The sequence below is a fragment of the Passer domesticus genome, chromosome 6 (assembly GCF_036417665.1).
Source record: "Passer domesticus isolate bPasDom1 chromosome 6, bPasDom1.hap1, whole genome shotgun sequence".
NCBI lineage: Eukaryota > Metazoa > Chordata > Aves > Passeriformes > Passeridae > Passer > Passer domesticus.
Genome location: NC_087479.1, coordinates 5,244,494 through 5,262,844, shown reverse-complemented (window position 1 = coordinate 5,262,844; position 18,351 = coordinate 5,244,494). Strand labels below are relative to the sequence as shown.

The 18,351-nt window shown below is 43.7% G+C and overlaps 2 long non-coding RNA genes across 3 annotated transcripts; one reads left to right on the top strand and one right to left on the bottom strand.

The window, feature by feature from the left end:
• Window positions 1–8,276: 8,276 nt before the first annotated feature.
• Window positions 8,277–11,252, bottom strand: LOC135302480 (uncharacterized). Its single transcript, XR_010364079.1, has 3 exons — window positions 11,234–11,252; window positions 9,593–9,695; window positions 8,277–8,795 (listed from the first exon to the last, which is right to left on the bottom strand). It is a non-coding gene; the product is annotated as an uncharacterized LOC135302480 (long non-coding RNA).
• LOC135302479 (uncharacterized) lies at window positions 8,473–17,911 on the top strand. 2 transcript variants are annotated; one of them, XR_010364078.1, is made up of 4 exons: window positions 8,473–11,843; window positions 11,933–13,491; window positions 15,028–15,273; window positions 17,543–17,911. It is a non-coding gene; the product is annotated as an uncharacterized LOC135302479 (long non-coding RNA). The 2 variants fall into 2 exon arrangements; XR_010364077.1 differs by having other exon boundaries at window positions 8,473–13,491.
• The last annotated feature ends 440 nt before the right edge of the window (window positions 17,912–18,351 follow it).

Below are 18,351 nucleotides of genomic sequence, written 5' to 3'. Positions count from 1 at the left end.
GCACAAATACTGCACTACTTTGAAATACAGAAATGCAAAATTCAGGAGTTGGGCTTTGATGATCCTTGTGGTTCCCTTCCAGCTCAGGGTATCCTATGGCTCTATGAGGATACTCCCATGTCTGATTGATGGAACTGGGATGGATTTGATTTATAAAATAAAATGACATGTACAAAAGTAGGCAAAAAAAAGAGGGGAAAAAAATCAGTGAGAAGCAACTTTCAGGGAATCATTAAAAAACAGAAAACAGAATTTATTCCTTATTGAATAGCTTTTTGCCCAGGAACATTCTAGTCCTAAAGCAAATCCAGAAACTGTTGTGAGTTTGTGACATATGACTTGTATCTTGAGAGTTTACAGCAGATTGCAACAGGCTGAGATGACATTTGGGCAGCTGAAGCCACATCCACAAAGCTCTGTTTTGCAGGGAAAAATACCCTGCCTGGTGGGAATGTTGTGCTGTTGGGTGGCAGAATGCATTATTATTATTAGAGATGGCAAGGATCTATGTGGCCTTTGTGCTTGAAATAAGAAATTTGCAGTTTGCAGCTTACGGGCTGGGCACTCCTTTGTTTGCTCGCTTTTGTATCGCCTGGGTTTCTGCCTGTGCATATTTCTGCTAATGCAAAAATAGAGCCTCTTTTATTGCAACACTTCACAGAATTTTTCCAGCTCAAATGAGCCAGTTTCCAAATCAAAAGGATAAACCCTGATGAAAAGTTGGCTTCTAAATGTGAGATTGTTCATTGTCCACATTCCATTGGCTTTTAAAGGAATAAAAAACTATTTCTATAATGAAGAGAACTCATATTTTAAGGGGGTTGTAACCATTCTCTAGCAAATGGTAAAAATTGTGTCGAATTGAGGAGGGTGGGTTTTTTCCACCACTTTTCCACCACTTCTGGTTGCCTTATTCTTGCAGAATGCAAAGACGCTCAGTGAAGTGGGATGGAAATGCTCAGGAATGAAAAATATCTTTGATTTACACACTTCTGCTCATCTTTGAGGAGCTGCCAGGTGGTGACTCTGTGAATGTGAGAGGCATCTTGCTGATCTGGAGGCAGACCCATTGCTCACACACTGGTGGCTCTCGTGGGCACAGCCAGGTCCCACCTGCCAGCCCTGCCTGCTCAGGGTGACAGAAAATACCTCTGCAGGTTTGAAATCTGATTCCTCCCTGTTTGAGACAGGGCAAATCAGATTTTGTACAATGGAGCCAGCAAAACCCTTTAAGGGGTCTTAATTCTACAGGACCCATCTGCTTTTGCACTGATTTTATATATATATTTTTTATTATTTGTAATAGGTCATCTGTGGCAGGTACAGGGAGAGTCCCAACACCCTGCAGTGCTTCTACAGGGCCATTGGCTCCCAAAATGAAAAGAGCAAAGTCAACAAGGTGAGCAGTGCTTGGATTGTGCCTCAAAGAAGGAAAAGACATGCAAGATTTTTGAGCAAGATCCTCCGTGGAAAAGAATTACTCCAACACAGAAAATCCTTAACTCGGCATGAGGAGAGGCTTGGTCCAGCCTTTTTACTTTTACAAGATCTGCTTGACCTTATTGTGGCCCTTCAGCACCTGAAAGGGCCCTGTAAGGAGCTGGAGAGGGACCTGGGACAAGGGCATGGAGTGGCAGGGCAAGGGGGAATGGCTTCAAACTGGCAGACAGCAGGACTGGATTGGATATTGGGGAGAAATTCCTGACTGTGAGGGCAGTCAAGCACTGGGAAAAGTTGCCCAGAGAAACTGTGGGGCCTTTTCAGCCTTTTCCTGGCAGTGCTCAAGGGCAGGCTGGAAGGGATTTGGAGCAGCCTGGTCCAGTGGAAGGTGTCCCTGCCTTCCACCTTGGCTCAAAGATTTCTGGCAGCTGGGATGGAGGGTGAGAGGCTGCCCTATGCTCTCACTTCCCCACCCATCTCTTCCAACAGCCCTTCTGCTGTCAGGACTGACCAGCAGAAGGTGAGTGAAGTTATTATTTAATTATTTAGTCTAAAAATAGATTGATATAACCTGCAAAAGGCTAAAAATATAATCTAAAAAAAGAGACTGATGTCTTGTCTTATATTCCTCCAGTTACATAGTTCTGGATGATGAAGAAGATGATGATGCAGCAAATTAATTCCTGATTCTGCAAGAGCTTTTGAGGAGCTGAAAAATTGCTTGGCTAAGGTGACAGAAGGGTCACAGAGGACAGTGAAGTCAGCCTTCTTAATGTAGGAGCTGGAAAATTTGACTAAACCAAGACATTTGTAGCACTTTTTTGTACCCATCAGTAACTTAGAGAAGTTTGAATAAGGGCGATAATTTGGTTTTTCTCCTCAAATAATGCAAAATTGCACTGGGATGGGAAGGCTTCTCAAAGGTCTTGCAGTCTAAAAGGCTGACTGGGAAGGATTCTAAGTGTGAACCTGAGCAGCCCAGCTTTGAAGCTGCTGCAAGATTTACTGCCAGACTGAGGAGAAAAGAAAAAGAAAAAAAGAAGCAGAATTATCTAGGGTTTGTACAAGTCCTTGATAAATAGTTGGGCACCAGACACTAACCTAAGCTGTCCTTGGGAGAGTCAAAATTTAAAGTGAAGGAAAAGGAAATGCCCTACTTGAAAGAATAGAGAAGCAGAGGAAATTGACTTGAAACATTGTTCAAGCTCCATAAAACAAGAAAAACTGAACTGGCATACAAAGGATGAGAAGGAGTTCTCTTACAGCCTTTCACTTTGCAATTTAAGAAAGCAAAATTAATGCTGGCTGCAGAAAAAGTCTTTGACCATACAAAATAATCTGAAATAGAATTTCAGAAGTTCCCAAGGCAAACTTCTCCCTCAACATGTGCTAGAGGAGGTGGCACAAAGCTGAAGAGTCAGATCAGGGAGAAAATTGCATCACAATTGAGACCTGCACAGAGGTTCAGGGAATCTGGGCTTTTGTGGAGCAGGTGTGGATTCCCACTCATCCACTGAGCATTTCTGATGAACAGCAGGATATTATAGAACAAGGAATGACTGTGAAACAGGGCTTTCAGAGATGTGAGTGTGGAGGGGCAAAGAGCTGTGGAAAAAGCAAGTGAAGTTCTCTAAATTGTCCTTGGACTAGTGCCAGCACAGGGCAGTGCCTCTAAATGGGGAAAGCAGAGGGTAGGGCAATTTCTGAAAAGGAAGCAGGGTCTGTTTTTCAGATCTCACAGAGGCACAGGTGGTAAAACTGATCCAGGTACTGTCAGAAATAGGCTCATTAAGCAATCACTCCACTGCCTAGGAACAGGAGAAGAGGCTTTATGTACAGCTGAGAAAATGGATTAACTAAGCATAATTAAACCTGAATCACAGAATTATTTGAGTTGGAAGGGTCCTTAAAGGTCAGCTAGTTCCTACCCCCCTGCCATGGGCAGGGACACCTTGGACAAAGGTGAGTCAAGCCCTGACCTTCACCCAATTCATACTATGAAACAGGATGACAGCAGCAGTGAATGCTGGAAAATTAAACTCAATCATTTTAAATGCTGGATATTGCTTGTATAGAGATGATGTTAAGAATGCTGTAGTGGATTCAGGTGGACTTTTCTTACTGGATCTGGAAAAATAGTGGTGGATACAAAAGGCAGGAAGATAAAAGCCCTGCCCTTAGAGCAAGAAAAGGCTTGTACTCATTTAAAGAGATGGCTTTCAGCTTGAAAATGCACCATCCATTGATAAAGAGGGTCTGGTGGTATGTATAATTTGTCCAGTGTGCTGTATCTACCTGAAATCCTGATGTATCTAAAGTCTTTGAAGGGGAACTCATAAACTTTTTAAAAGTGGTTTGTAATAAGAAATGTGAGGACCCTGAAAAAAAAATTTACCTTTCATGTACTGTGCGGGAGAACACCAGGGATGGAAAAGAGTTATTCAAGTTAAGGCATAGCCACAGCATGGAAACAACTATGCATAAGCTGCTCAGGAATAAAATTAAATTGGAAACTGAAAGTGTTCTGTTCTGGATATGTTTTTATAGGAGAAGTGAGAAAGAGTTTATGAAAGAGACAGCAGATTCCAAAGAAAGAATAAATATTCCTCAGGGACTGCCTCAAAAGGGAGATGTAACAAAAACAAGCAGGAAGATTAAAATCCCCCCAGGAGTTTTGTACAGGAGAGAGCTCAGACTGAGCTCGTGGTATGAAAGCATCATGACACAAAGTAGAGGCCCCTGATTGTGCCATTTGTAACCTGCCCACAGTCCTTTCCTCTGCTTGGTGTGGACCCAGCAAGAGGCAGGAGAAGGTGGGATGCTCTTTCCCTGGAAAACAGCCTCCCAAAGGGTGTGTTTGGTCTCAGGTTAGGGGTGGTCTCACTGCTCCTTTCCTTCTGTGGTGAAACAGCTCCTTTATCTAGTGGCAGCCAAAAAGAAAAAAGAAACAGAGCAGAGCACAAGGCAAATAATTAAAAACTGAATTGAGAGACTAGAAGGATATGGAGACATTCCCAGGACATTTCTATTTCCTATGATAAAGAGGCTGATGCTATTTGATAAAGAAGAGTGGGCAAGAACAGCGAGGGATAAAGCAAACATAAGGCACATCCTGAAGAAGAACAAAGAACAAAAGGTTTGGGGCAGTGTGGGGGCAGCCTCCTGCTGTTTGATCCCATCACATCCTGGCACACGGGGATCAGTTTGCATTTCCTAAAAATAAACAGAGTGGCACTGAAGTGGCATCTGACCACAGCTCAGCATATGTGTCCTCCTTGTGGAAACACCCCAAACCATCCGGACCGAGGGAGGTGACAAGACACCCACGTGGGCACACACAGCAGTTACAGCTCTCCAAACATTTATTATTAAAAAATCACATGCTACAGAATAGTCCTGTACTGCAGCAAAAGCAAAACCCATTTGCTTTCAGCTCCTTTCCAAAGAACTTAAAAATCCATCACATAAAGGGTGCTAAGATAAGGGTTTCTTTTATGGCACAACAGGTTCCTGGTTGTAAGGCAGGAATATGAGTTTCAGATATGCCAACCAGCATGGAATTCCTTAGGTTTCAATATTCCTCTCCTTCTTTGAACAGTCATTTCTTTTGATGGTTTTTTGTACCTCTTTGTTGCATTTCAGTTTTTGATACCACTGGACAACTTCTGTGTAAAAAGTGAATTCTGAAGTAGTCTTGCAATATGCTGAATTTCTTTACCCTAAAATTCACAGGGGGTAATTCATGTCCTCTGCCCGTGCTGGCTCTAAGGGAATCTTCTGCATTCTGAATGACAACTCCCCAGAAAGTATTTTTCTAACCCCTCACTCAGAAGGCCCTGAGCATATGAAGGAAGGCTTTAGATCCTTGGTAAATTTGGGATCACCCTATTGAGTCTTAGCCAATGTTTTCTGGGTGTGGGAAGGATTGTAATTGTTTCTTGGGATAAACCCCAAGCAGTGAACATGCAATGTTAAGAAATGTATGCATTGATCACAGACTTGTATCTGATTTTAGAAACCAATAAAGCATGTAGCATAAACCAGTAACCTTATTTCATGGTAAATTCCTGAATGTCAAAGCACAGAATGGTGTCATGTCTTTTTCTATTTGTTCCCAGAAATTAGATTTTACTGATAATCCAAGATATAAATGACTGCTTCTCCTTAGAAGCCACTGTGACTCACAAGATCCATACATCTTGAGAGTTGCACTCAAAGAGCTGTTAAATAGCTTTAAACCTTACTGCAGACATGATAACCCTCAAGTCAGTGGCCTGGAGAAGAAGAATTCAAGCATATTTCACAAGACTTTGTCACTGGCTAACTAAAATCCCAGAATATTTTAAAACATCATGCTTCAGGAGGGGGTTACTCCCAGTGGCTGCCTGGCCGGCCTCAGGAAAGAATGTCTGTTTTGGTTTGATTTTTAAATGCCTACAAGGTTTAGCTGATGAATGCTCTTCTCATCTGTGAGGACGTTTCCTCACATCTTTTAAAGCTGACATGGAGCAAGCTGCTAAAATGAATAGAGTTAAGCTTTACAATGGCATCAGATTTTTCCTCCTCTTTCAAAGCAACTCTAAACTGATAACTGGATTAAAATGTGGAGTCTGGGTTTGGGGTTTTTTTTTCCAGCATCTCAGAACTGCAGCTGAGATGGGAGCAGGATGCAGGATTCCCATGGCTTGTCCCAGGTCAGTGCCTCAGGGCTCAGACCACCTGCACAGCACCTGCAGGAAAATTATTCCAGGTAATTAGCCTGAAGATCTCCACTTGCTGTCAGCCTCCTCCCTCATTCATATCCAATGCTGAGCTGTCAGAGGGACTGTGACAAGCATTCACCATGAATGGGAGGGCCTCTTCTTTTCTCCAGAGCTGTACTGGAGGATTTACCCTGTTTCCAAGATGGACAAAAGTCTTTAGAATACCGCCAGCAACTACAAATGAAGTATCTCAGGTAACACCAAGGTGCTGATATTTTGAATTGATTTCTGTTGTGTCCTGCAGGACAAGCCCCAGTTTTGGTCAATTCCCATCTGTGACACCGTTCACATTCACGGGACTTGGAAATTGAGACAGAGGGAGGAAAGAACTTTGGGGTCAGCAAAGATGGGGCACGGGAGGCAACCAGATCCAGTGTGACAGAACATGGTCCTGTGTCTCACAGGTTGAATCCTCCTCTCTGCTGCAGAAGGAACAACCAGCTCAGAGGGCTGTGTACAGCAGCAGTGCCAGGCAGGGTGCTAAACTCCCATGAAATAATGGATTTTCTCGTGCTGGAGGTGGAAATGCTGTGTCCTTCCCTGTGGCACATTTTCCTCCATTTGAACCCTCTCTCAGGCTCTGGCCTGGAGGGCTCTCACTGTCCCCTGGCTGTGATGCTTTAGGATTTTACCTTTTATATTTTTCAAATTCTGTACTGCATTAGTGTATAACTCCAAACTCCATATGAAATGTTGGTGAACTGTCTTCACATTTTGGTCAGACAAAAAGTCCCTCTAGGCCTGAAATCCAGGGACACTCTACTGCCTCAGGCCCCAAAAACTATAAACAAAAGCTGAATTTGCGGCGGAGGGGTGGGAGCAAACTGGGGGTATGTGACTAAATTACCTGAAGCTGTAATTGCAGGATTAACCCCTGAATGGATCAAAGTTTTAATTGTCTGAAAAACTCATGGCCATCGTCCAGCTTGGGTGAGGCCTATGGAAGGCTTCTCACTGCCCGAGGTGTACCTGTTGGAAGGCCTTTAATAAATACCCACTTTATTCTCTTAATCTTGTCTAGACTGAGTTGTAGCCACTCCAAGGCATCAGGGGACAGGTGTTGATGCTGGCACAGGCACCCTGTGATGGGGCTGAGCTCAGGGTGTCCCCATCTGCTCCGGCCAAGGGGACATGGAGCTCTCAGGAGACCTGGGCTGCCTGGGGTGATGCTCAGTGTCAGGCCACTCGACAGGGATTGCCCTTGGTTGTGGGGGCTGCTGTGGCCTGGGACAAGGCTTTTGTGTCCTTATAACTCCAGAGGTGCTGGGCACCAGGGGCTGGCAATGCTCAGGGTGTGGGCTGGCAGCTCCTGGCAGGGGTCACTGTCCCCGGGCCTGTCCTCTCACACGGCCTTGAGGAGCTGCTGCCTCCTCCCCACAGATGTCCCCACAGCTGGGAGATGCTTTTTTCTGTCCTTTAGGACCTGTTTGTGCATTGGTTTTGGGGAACATCAGGTTTCCCCATGTTTCTGGCTTTCACTCTTGTATCTATCAACACCCCCAGGCCTTCTGGAAGGCAAGGCACGGTGACAAGGTAGTTTCAGATAGCTCCAGGGTTTTTCTGCAGTGGCACCATATGGTGATTTTTCTTTTTTTTTAAAGAAAAAGAAATGTTTAGAAACATGCCCAAGCCACAGATTTCAGATCAGGATGCATATATTTTTTAAAATACCCTAAATTTGGGAAGTGCTTGCCCTAGAGCAACTGTTGGACTGTCTTCAGCCTTCTAAAATAGCCCTGCCCAAACTCCAGACTCTGAACCCCACCCTCCAGTCTCATGCCTGAAGCAAAAGTGGAAATAGAAATAAAATCTCATTTTATCTGAGATTTTTGCTTCAAAACACTTATAAATAATTTTTTTTTAGTTTTGCTTTCTTAATAATTCATGTCTGCTAAATAAGTGGGGTTTTTTGAACTCTTTACCCTCTCAACCAGCAGTTTTCCAAGCCTTTTCTGTCAAGGGTTAAGGAAAGGAGGCCTGAGAGAAACTGCCACTCATTAACTGTAACAGCCAAAATCCTTGAAATTGCTATTGAACTTGGAACCTTGTGTGCTATTGTTCCCCTCTCCTCTGCTGGAGTCTTGCATGATGGTGGTTTGGATGGAAACATTTTTGGGCAGGTCCTTGGAAAAACAATGGGAAAAAGCCCTTTTAAACCAGCCTGTGAAAGCCAGCAATGGCAACACTGACCAGAGCTCACAGATTTAATTTTGTGCATCTGGAATTGAAGGGAAGCTTTCTCCCAGCTTGATGGCAAAGGTCCACCTGTGTGTCAGGGCTCAGGACCAAACTCTTTCCAGGCATAAGGACTAACTAATGCTGCAGAACACCTTTCCAGGTGACAGGATTAAACATAAATTTTAGGAAGCCACGTTGTTGTTTTCAGCCTACCAGTCAATTGCTGCTTATCATTGTGAAAACATCATTTATGACAAGGTGTCTTGAGACACCTCTCAAAGTGTCAAAAATATCTTGAGATACTTCTCCACCATTTTTTCTGGTACCTGTAGTGAGCACAGTAGATGTGGGAAAAGGCTGCAGAACTCAGCCTGAGCACTGAAATCTTCTGCTGGATGTCCACCTGTAATTGCTCTGAAGAGGGCAGAGAGAGAGAAAGAGAAGAAAAAATTAGTCAAAACTGTATTTTCCCTGGTTCTTGGCCACTGGCAAGCAATAGTGGGTTTGCTTGTGTATTTTTTCCCTACTTGCATGCAGTGGGGCAGCCCATGAAATGCCTTTGCCACATTATTTCAGCTTGCTAAGGTGTGCAGCTTGTGATCCCTCAAAAGAACTCTACTCTCTTTGTCCTTGTGGAATATTTTTGAGCAAAGACGACTTTTGGACTCGGCCCAATATTTTTCTTCTGGGCAGTTATGGTTTCCTGGCCTTCCCAAAGAGAATACCATACCCATGTGTGTACTAGTGCCACACAAGCCTTGTTTTAATTAACCTGATCACCAGATTCATGCAAATCCAAGCAGAAATGTGGGACAATGTCCACGAGCTGCCCTCTGGCTTACATAGGCTTGTTTTCTATTACACAGAGTCTCAGGAACCAAGCAGGATTTACCTGCCAGGAGTGGTTTGTGCTGCTGAAAACACTTCTTTTTGGGCAAAATGCTCCTGTTGGGACCCCTGCAGGCTGCTGTGCTCTAGAGAAGTTATCCCCAGCCCTGTTGCCTGCGGAGCAGTGCTCCAGCCTCCAACAGAAACGCACTCCCAGGCATGGGATAGATGGAAATGACTTCTCTCACTCTTTTATCAGCCACTGCAACAGGCACAGCTCAGCTACAGAGAGCTCTGGAGTCTCAACTGACCCCGGATGAACCTTGTCATAAAATAATAACAATAAAAACAATACAGGAATATGAATCCTATAAATCACTGACCTCTTCTGAGAGTCAACTGGATCTCTCTGAACGTTTTTAAGATTCATTTAGTGCTGTCTTTATGGCTGGCTTGTATGTCATCGTGGCATGGGCAGGTCTTCAGCTGAAATAAATCCCAGAGCCTCCACTAAAACTGTCATTTCACTTTTGATTTACAGTCTCCTGAGTGAGACAGTCCCTGTGCTATTTCTATTCAGATAAGGAACTCGAGAAAGTTGTTATCAGAGCATATAACACTCTAATTATTCTGACATTGGAGACAGATTAGAAAGCAGATCTTTGGAAGCCTCTTGAATTGGGGTGATGCTCTTTGAATTGTAAATATCTTCTGACTTGCAACTGTGATTGCACTTGCAAATTTATCAGGCTCTTAATGTTATTTCAGCATGCCTGAATAGCTGATTTTATTTGCCTGCTTTGTGATTAAAACTAATGGGAGCAGACCACAACTTCATGCTGTGTTTCCATATAGCAGAGTAATTACAGAACAGGCTTTGAAAATACATCTGCAATGCAGGTATTTCTCAGTCAGGTTTTTACTAGGGGATATGGCCACTTTTTTCCATGTGTACTGACTTCCCATGTGTTTAGAGCATGCAGAGAGTTTGATTATCCCTTAAAGCATGGCCAGAACACCTGTCAAAATACCACTTCTGTTCTTGGAGATTAAGAAGTAATTTATTTCTTGCCATTTGCCAACTTATTCTTAGCTTGATACCCCTGCCTTGTATTTGATATGGTCATATCTGTAGCTGACAAATTCAATTTCATAATAAACCTGACAAGAGCATTTCTGACAGGATATAGCTCTGGCCTGATCATGTGTCTGGACATGAGAGGAATGGTAAGAGGGGGAAAAGCAGCAAACAGAGAAGGAACCAAAGACCTGAATTGCAGCCAGAGATGTGCTTAGAGCCCAGCCTAGAGAGAATAACACAGAAAAGGACAGAGAACCTGGGGGAGCAGCTGATTACAGTAAGACCAGGTGTTGTCCCCACATGTCATTTGATTCCTGCTCTGCTCAGAGAAACTAGATTTGGTTAATAAAGAGGATTTGAGTTCATAAAGAGGTTTTGATTGTTAACTTTGAAAAATAACTAAAGTGAGTTTTGTAATGGAAGCATCCAGTGAGACCCCCAAAAGCCACTGAACTGCTGGAAGACAGCACTGCAAGGACCACTCAGGGCTTCAGCAGCACAGGATGACTTCACCCGTGTTCCCTTGGACCTCTTGTGGATGAGCAGAATGGCTGAGGGGAGGCTGAGGAAAACCAGGCACTCCCCTGTGTGTGCAGCCCCTGCCTGGAGCAGCAGATGGGATGGGGAGGGAGCCAAGGAGCTGCTGAGCCTGCTGAGGTGTTCCACAGTGAGACGTGCCTGGCCAGGATCACCCAGGACATGTGTCCCACCACCAAACCCCTGGGGATAGAAATCCTTGCAGGGACTGGACAGTGAGCTGTCTGAACACATAGAAAAGGAGCACCAGCCCCTGGTCTTGGGTTGTTGATAATGGCTAGAAATGCTCATTTTAAAAATGAGGTAAGTGTAATGTTTCTAGAAAGTGGAAAGCTTCCAAGCCTGATCGTGCCTCATGCCCCTGCTGCTCTTCAGCTTGAGACCAGACACTTGGGGCAAGCTTTACCCTGCTGCAAATGTTGACTCTGATGTTGTGATCCCTCCCAGGAAAGGAGGGTTTGTGATGGAAATGATGATGGAGTATGAAGTGCCATGGTGCTTTATGAGCAACACAGCTACAACAACAAGCCCCATACCAGTAAATAGGAAAAAGGTCCTCTCTGTCCAGATGGGGAGGCAGGAGATATAACCCTGCTCTACGTAACACCAGAGACTTTCCAAATCCTGCTCCAAAGCTTTTAATCCCTTCAGCCCTAAACGATTCAAAATTACATCATCATTTCCTCCATTTCAGACCGAGCTTTGCCCCTTCTGCTTCTTAGCTGCAGTGCAGCTTAATAAGACTCATACTTCTTCATCTTAAATGGAAAAATATATGTCAAGGCAAAACAAAGCACAGTTTCTGGACCTCCACAGGGGGCGAGGGGGGTGTCCCATAAATCTGTGTGTGATTAAAGGCAGCTGCAGATTGACATGGACAGTTTGAGCTTGTCAGTCCCTTGATGGATGGCTGTTGGAGCAAGCCAGCAGTGGCAAACCCAAGACAATGAATTTCCTGCACTTCCTAATCTCATTGCTGAGGACTGGGAAATGGATGCCTAACCAGCCCTCTATTGGTAAGGGCTAACCCAAACCCCAGCACAAGCACTGCACGTTTTCAGCCCGGCCATTTATTCTCAACTCTTTCAATCTCTTGTTTCAATAGCAGCAAATGTGGAGAAGGACAATGAATTCCTTTCTGGTAACCTGAGAATACCGGCTAATGGAAAAAACAAAAACTGCTCTGCAACTATATTAAATTTTCAGGGATTTTTCCCTCCTGCCCCCAACTGGCTGATGTTAACATTTTTTCCAGCGTCCTTGAGATTGCAGTAAGCAGCTTGCAGGGAAAAGAAAAACCAAACAGCTTGAACCACATCCTCAGCTGGCACAAAGTGATGCAGTTCTTTTTACACCAGCTGAGAAGCCAGGGTACTGCTGCTTTTATTTCAGATTCACAACAGAGTTACCATCATAAAAGTAAGATACTGAGATGAGTTTTGCTCCAAGTGACATCATAAATTTGTGGGGAGCAGGAAATGTCTTGGCAGAGCTGAATGGGGTGCTGTGCACAGAGCCCATTTGGCACCAGCAGCTAAACCCAGGATCCGTGGGGATGCATCCAAGGACACAGTCTTGCATTTTGTCTCCTGATTTTAAGAACATCAGACTGATCTGTGTGCTTAGAAATGGAAGCAGGAAAAATAATGATGAAAACACACATCCAATATTATGGTTGCAATTCTGGTTATCTAGCGTGTTTCACTATAAAAATTGTGTGATTTAAGAAGAATGGAATGGAATGGAATGGAATGGAATGGAATGGAATGGAATGGAATAGAATAGAATAGAATAGAATAGAATAGAATAGAATAGAATAGAATAGAATAGAATAGAATAGAATAGAATAGAATAGAATGGATATTTCAGTTGGAATGTACCTACAATGCTCATCTGCTCCAACTATCTGACCTCTTCAGGGCTGACCAGTGCATTAAGGGCAAATGTCCAAATGTCTCCTAAACACTGACAGATTTGGGGAATCAACCACCTCTCTAGGAAGTCTGTTCCAGTGTCTGACCATCCTCTTGGTAAAGAAATGCTTCCTAATGTCCAAACTTTCCTGGAGCAGTTTTGAACAATTCCCACGTGTCCTGTCACTGGATACCAGGGAGATGAATGCACATTTGTCATAGAAAGAATCATAGAATGGTGTGGGTTGGTGATATTGGTAGTGTCCAGCAGCATCTGGAAGGAGGAGGAGGCACCTAATCTGAGGTGTGAATTTAGGGAACTTGGCTGCTGGGCACTAGGGATCCTACATAGTTTCAGGGTGTGAAGTTTATGAACAGGAGTTTGGGGATTTCAAGTTTGGATTTAGATACAACTCCCACATCTCTCAAAGGTGCTGTAAATACTCATATTTTTTTTTTTCTGGAAGAAGAGATATTTGGAGAACTGCAAGTCGGGGGCTTAAAATGTGCAGAGATCCCAAGTTACCAAGGATATACTGATGTCAGTAAAAGATAAAACAAAAGAGCCTATTAAAGTAAAGAGGACTCCAATGTGCTCCAGAAGACCTTTTGGAAAAGCTAACTCCAATGTGCTCCAAAATTCAGTATTTGTTAACTGAAGACCTCACAGTTTGCATTTGGGGGACTGAAAGTTACTACATGGAATTTGGAAGCCATGTTTTCAGGGGTGAATTTGAAAGACAAAACAAAGGTAAGGAACCTACAAAACTGCTGTTTTGTATAAACTGACTAGTAATTGCTTTTTGAGCAGTCTCTCTCTTCTGTACTTTAACAGAACCGCAATACATATTCCAAATGGCTGGAGTGTAAAAAAAAAAAAAACTTTGGCAAAAAAATCAGGCTTGGCAGCAACTTGTTTCAGGACTTTGAAAATGAGAGTAATGAGGAAGAAGGTGTTGAAAAAGGGGGCCAGAGAAGATGGGGATTGATGCTATTGTAGCACAGACATCCTTGTACCGCTTATCAGGATTTCCTGCTTTTAATTTGTTGTTGTATTATTCACCTGGAAAGGAAAAAACCCTTAAGTTCATGCACTTCATTGGAACACATTGGTCTCAAAGAGCTGTGTTTGCTATTTTCACATGGGAATGGTTACTTCTTGGCATCTATTCTAAATTCAAAACGCATTGGGTCAAACTCCTCTGTGTTGCAGCCTTCTCAAATTGCAGGATTTCCAGTCAGGATGCATTTGGCCCAGTGTGCTCTGCCTGTTTTGGCTTCAATACATTATGAGATGGTTAGTTCCATATCCCCTGAAGGATTATATTCTTCCTTGGGCACAGAGCCCACTCAGGTCTGTGTTTCACTAAACCAGACTATAAAGAATAGGTGCAAACCCTGCACAGGAACTTCACTCATCCCATCAATACCATTTCAAGCTGCCCTTGGAAAGAACATATTTAGTGATGGGCTTGGTGTGCTCTTCCCAGTCATAAAAGATCTGAGGATTGAGTCCTTCTACACAGCTACCCTTAATTTGGGGGATAAAATCCTGCCAAGCCCTTCAGCCCAGTGCCCATTAAGCAGAGTGGTTACAGCACCTGCACTGTTCTGCTGTCTGGGAAACATCCTGCCCCTCCAGCATGCCCAGTGTTCAGCTCCTGCTGGGAGTCCTCCAAAGCAAACTCCTCCATTCCCCTTTCCAGGGCCACACATTCCTTGTCCCTGAGCTGCAGAGGGCTCAGGCAGTGCTGTCCCCATATCAGCACAGAGCCACTTACAGACAGATGGGCAGAGGTGAGCAACTTGGGGCAAGGGGAATTTTGGGTAATGTGGTGTGGCTCTCATGTTGCAGACTCAAACATCACCACACCACCATGGAATCCTTTCTGTAGCACAGCACTACAGATCCCTGAGGTACAAGGAGGAGAAGAGGACCACAAGCCAGGGCTGTGTGCCTTACACTCTGTGTACATGACTTTTATGAGCTCACCCTGCAGGTTACAGCCCAAAATGCCTGAAATGACCCTCTACACTGAACTCCCCCCAAATCTCCCTTGGTCATACAAGTCTGGAATGGCTCCAAACACTTGAGAAAGGAGAAATAACAAATAAGAGCCTTTCTGTCACATTTCATCTCTGTTTGATGAGAAGTCTTCATCAGGATCAGAAACAGAGCCTGCTGTGATTGGGCTCCAGGCTGGCATGCACAAGAAGTGTGTATGAGGTCTCTGGGCATAGTTATTCTACTCTAGCCTTGAGTAAATCACTCGTTTCTCCTTTGCAGGAAGCATTTCCAGCCTGTTTCTGTCTCTCTTACCCTGGCACACTTGAAGGTGCTCTGTCAAGGCGGTGGTTTGGAAAGTGTTAAGCAAATTTGGCCAAGGCCCATAGATGCTCCTGTAGCACAAGGCAGGAAGAGCAGCAACATTTAATGAGATTCTCCCTCAGGAATGATGGAGGAAGAGAGAGCCTTTCTGGAGCTGAACACTGCCATAGTCTGTATTGCTGCGAAACTAAACTGAAGTTCAAGGTAAATCTGGTTTCTTTTGTTGTCTTTATTAAAGGCAAAAATCTGATAATTTCTAATAAGCATAAAATGTAAATCTAAATGATTTAAGCTTCATAAAAAGACTGGCCTCCCATCTGGGAGTAGCCTGTGCAGTTTTCAGTGTAAGAAACAGGCCATAACCCCTCCATAGGCAATACAATTAATAAAATAAAACAATTATGCTAAGCCAGTGCTGACGATAATTTCAAGGGATAAGTATAGTTATTCTGGCTTGCAAATAAAAAACAAAAGTAGTTGAAAGTTAGAACACAGAGCAAATGGATGACTCTGAATCCTCCCTCTATTGTTAAACTGTACAAATCTATTGCTTTTCTAATAAATATTCCCAGTGCAGAGCATTTTCTTGCCAATATTTTCAGCAGTGGAAGCCAAGCCAGAAGGTTCTGAAACCAACATATTGGCATGAGTGGTTTTTTTTCTCCTTCTTCTAATATACCATGGAATCTAGTTAAATATTTTTCCACTTCTTACTTCTCTCTGCTTCTTCTGGAGAAAATGTGAGTCCTATTTCCTCATAAAAATATCTTAGCAGTTGACAGGTTGGGTGTCTTTGATCCTGAAATGTTTTTGGATGATTTTTCTCCCCCACTTTGACTTTGTAATATAACGCTCCATAAAAAGTATATGCATATATGCAACTTTAAAAGGGGATCCTTATTTGAAATTAAACTTTTACACCAATTAACCTCCTCCCAGTGCTCTATAAAGTGCAGTAAAAACAGTGCTCTTACAGAGACCCTTGCAATTCTCAGATTGATGCCTCCCTGGCTGTGGAACCCAGGACATCTGCTTTAAATTAGCTCTGATGGAAGGCCTACTTGTAAATGCATGACTTAATCAGCCTTACTAAAGTAAATGGCACATACTGTAGCAGAGGGTGCTTCAGAGTCAGACTCAGACCTGTCTTTCTTTTGAAGCAGAGAGGGGGGAAAAAAGGAGGGGCGCAGAGGGGGCAAACTTTAAACCAAAGGCGATTTCTTTTTTTTTTTTTTTTTTTGGTATTTTATGAGCTGACATTAGCAGACGTGTGGCTGTACCATAGCCAGCCTGACTCCCAGCACCATGTGCAGCTGTGCAGGGCAAGCCTGCCTTGCTCCTCCCCATACCCAGGCTCTCAGGCAGGCCCCACTGAGGTGAAGGATGCAGAGAATTCCACTGAGGAGTTGCTGGGAAAACTCCTCCTTTGCCTGAAGGCTCTGAGCATCCCCAAGAGTGCCCAGTTTGTCCTGAGAGAAATCTAGGTGGCTAATCCAGGCAGATTTGCCCAAGGATGAGTCTGCCTGCATTGCCCAGCCCCTGCTAACCTTCCCTGAGCAAAAGGAGCCACGGGCTTCCTGTTGGCTTTTAACAGTGGGATTGTGAAGGGTGAAGAGTTGCAGAAGGTCCTTATGAGGCTGAGTGACTGGGCAATAAAGTGACAGATGAAATTCTGTGTATATAAACAGAAAGTGGTGCATGTGGGGAAAAACAACCCCTGGATTCATTATAAGATGATGGGCTCTGAGCTGACTATTACAACTAAGAAGTGAATCTTGAATGAAAACATAAGGGCACAGAAGCCACCAGGGAAAAAAAAAAAGGTAAGTTGAATGTTAGGAATGATTAGGAAAGGAATAGAAAGCAAAACAAAACTAATTTCATCACCCTCTACAGCCATGGGTGATCCACACCTCAAATAATGTATAATTATTTCATAACATAAAATAATGTTCTGTCCTCTCATCTGAAAAAAAAAAAAACCAAACAAAAAACCCAACAACAACAACAACAACAAAACTACTACTACAAAAAAAGAAAACAACAACAACAACAAGAAAAAACCCACAAAAAAATAATCAAAGCATGAGTAAACTGGAAAAGTTCTATAAAAAGTGTGGTCAAAGGCTTGGAATAACTTCCATATAAGATATGCCTGAATCTGCAAAATGGACTGTTTGGGAGTGAGGTATGACAGAGATCTAGAGTACCACAAATGATAAGGGGGGATTAAGCAGCAATAAACTGTTCCCTATTATTTCCCTGGAAGTGTTCAAGACAAGGCTGGATGGGGCTTGGAGCAACCTGGGATAGTGGAAGGTGTCCCTGCTCATCACAGGGGGCTGGATATTGATGATATTTAAAGTCCCTTCCAACCCAATCCATCCTGTGATTTTTGCAGCACAAGCGGCCATGATACAGAGCTTGTAAATTCCAGGTTAAAAATAACAGGAAGTTTTTTCTTCTCACAAAGGGAACAGAGTTGTGGAATCCCTGCCAGGAGAAGTTGTGGATGCAAGAAGTTTAGTGATCTCATGGTGAGACTTTAGAAGAGATGAGTAGGGCAGGGGATCAGTAGATAGGACCTAGAGAAACCACTGACAGATGAGCAGAGCAGCCTGAGCTGTTTGAGTGTCTGTCCATCATTTCCTCCAGCCTTTGGTCAGCATTGTGGTGCTCAAAAAGCTGATCCAAGGTAAATCTGGTATCTCAGATCCAAAGAGAATGGGATCTCAGCATCCAAAACCTGGAGTGGCTACTCCCATTCACTTTCTGCACTACAGACCCCACCTCCCACCCCACAGATGGATTCAGAAATCCTTCTGATGCACCATGCTACCAAAAGGCTTAGATTTTATTTCTTCTGAAAAGAAAGCTCTGCAAGCTCAGCTTGTGCAAGTTTGGCAAAGCAGCTTTATCTTCCTTTTCCTCTGTTGAGATGCTGGGGACTCTCTTTGGATCACTCTGCACATTGCAATATAAAAATCTGGTTTCTGTGAGGAGCCTCCTCTCCCTCTGCTGCCTCCACTCAAGCCAGGATTAAACCAGAGTTCCATGGGAGCTCTCAAGCCCCAGCATTTCCTGGGGGCCTGCTCTCTGCTATCATCCATCATTTCTCTACAGCTCATTTTTGGATGCATTTGTTACAAGTTGCTCTCTGGCTACACCCTTTTTAATGTCATAAATCTGTTGTCTTTGGCCTGCCTGGACACTGCTCAGTCCTCCCAGTGCCATTAATACCAGCCCTCCAAAAACGCAGCAGACTGAGTCATACCTCAGGAA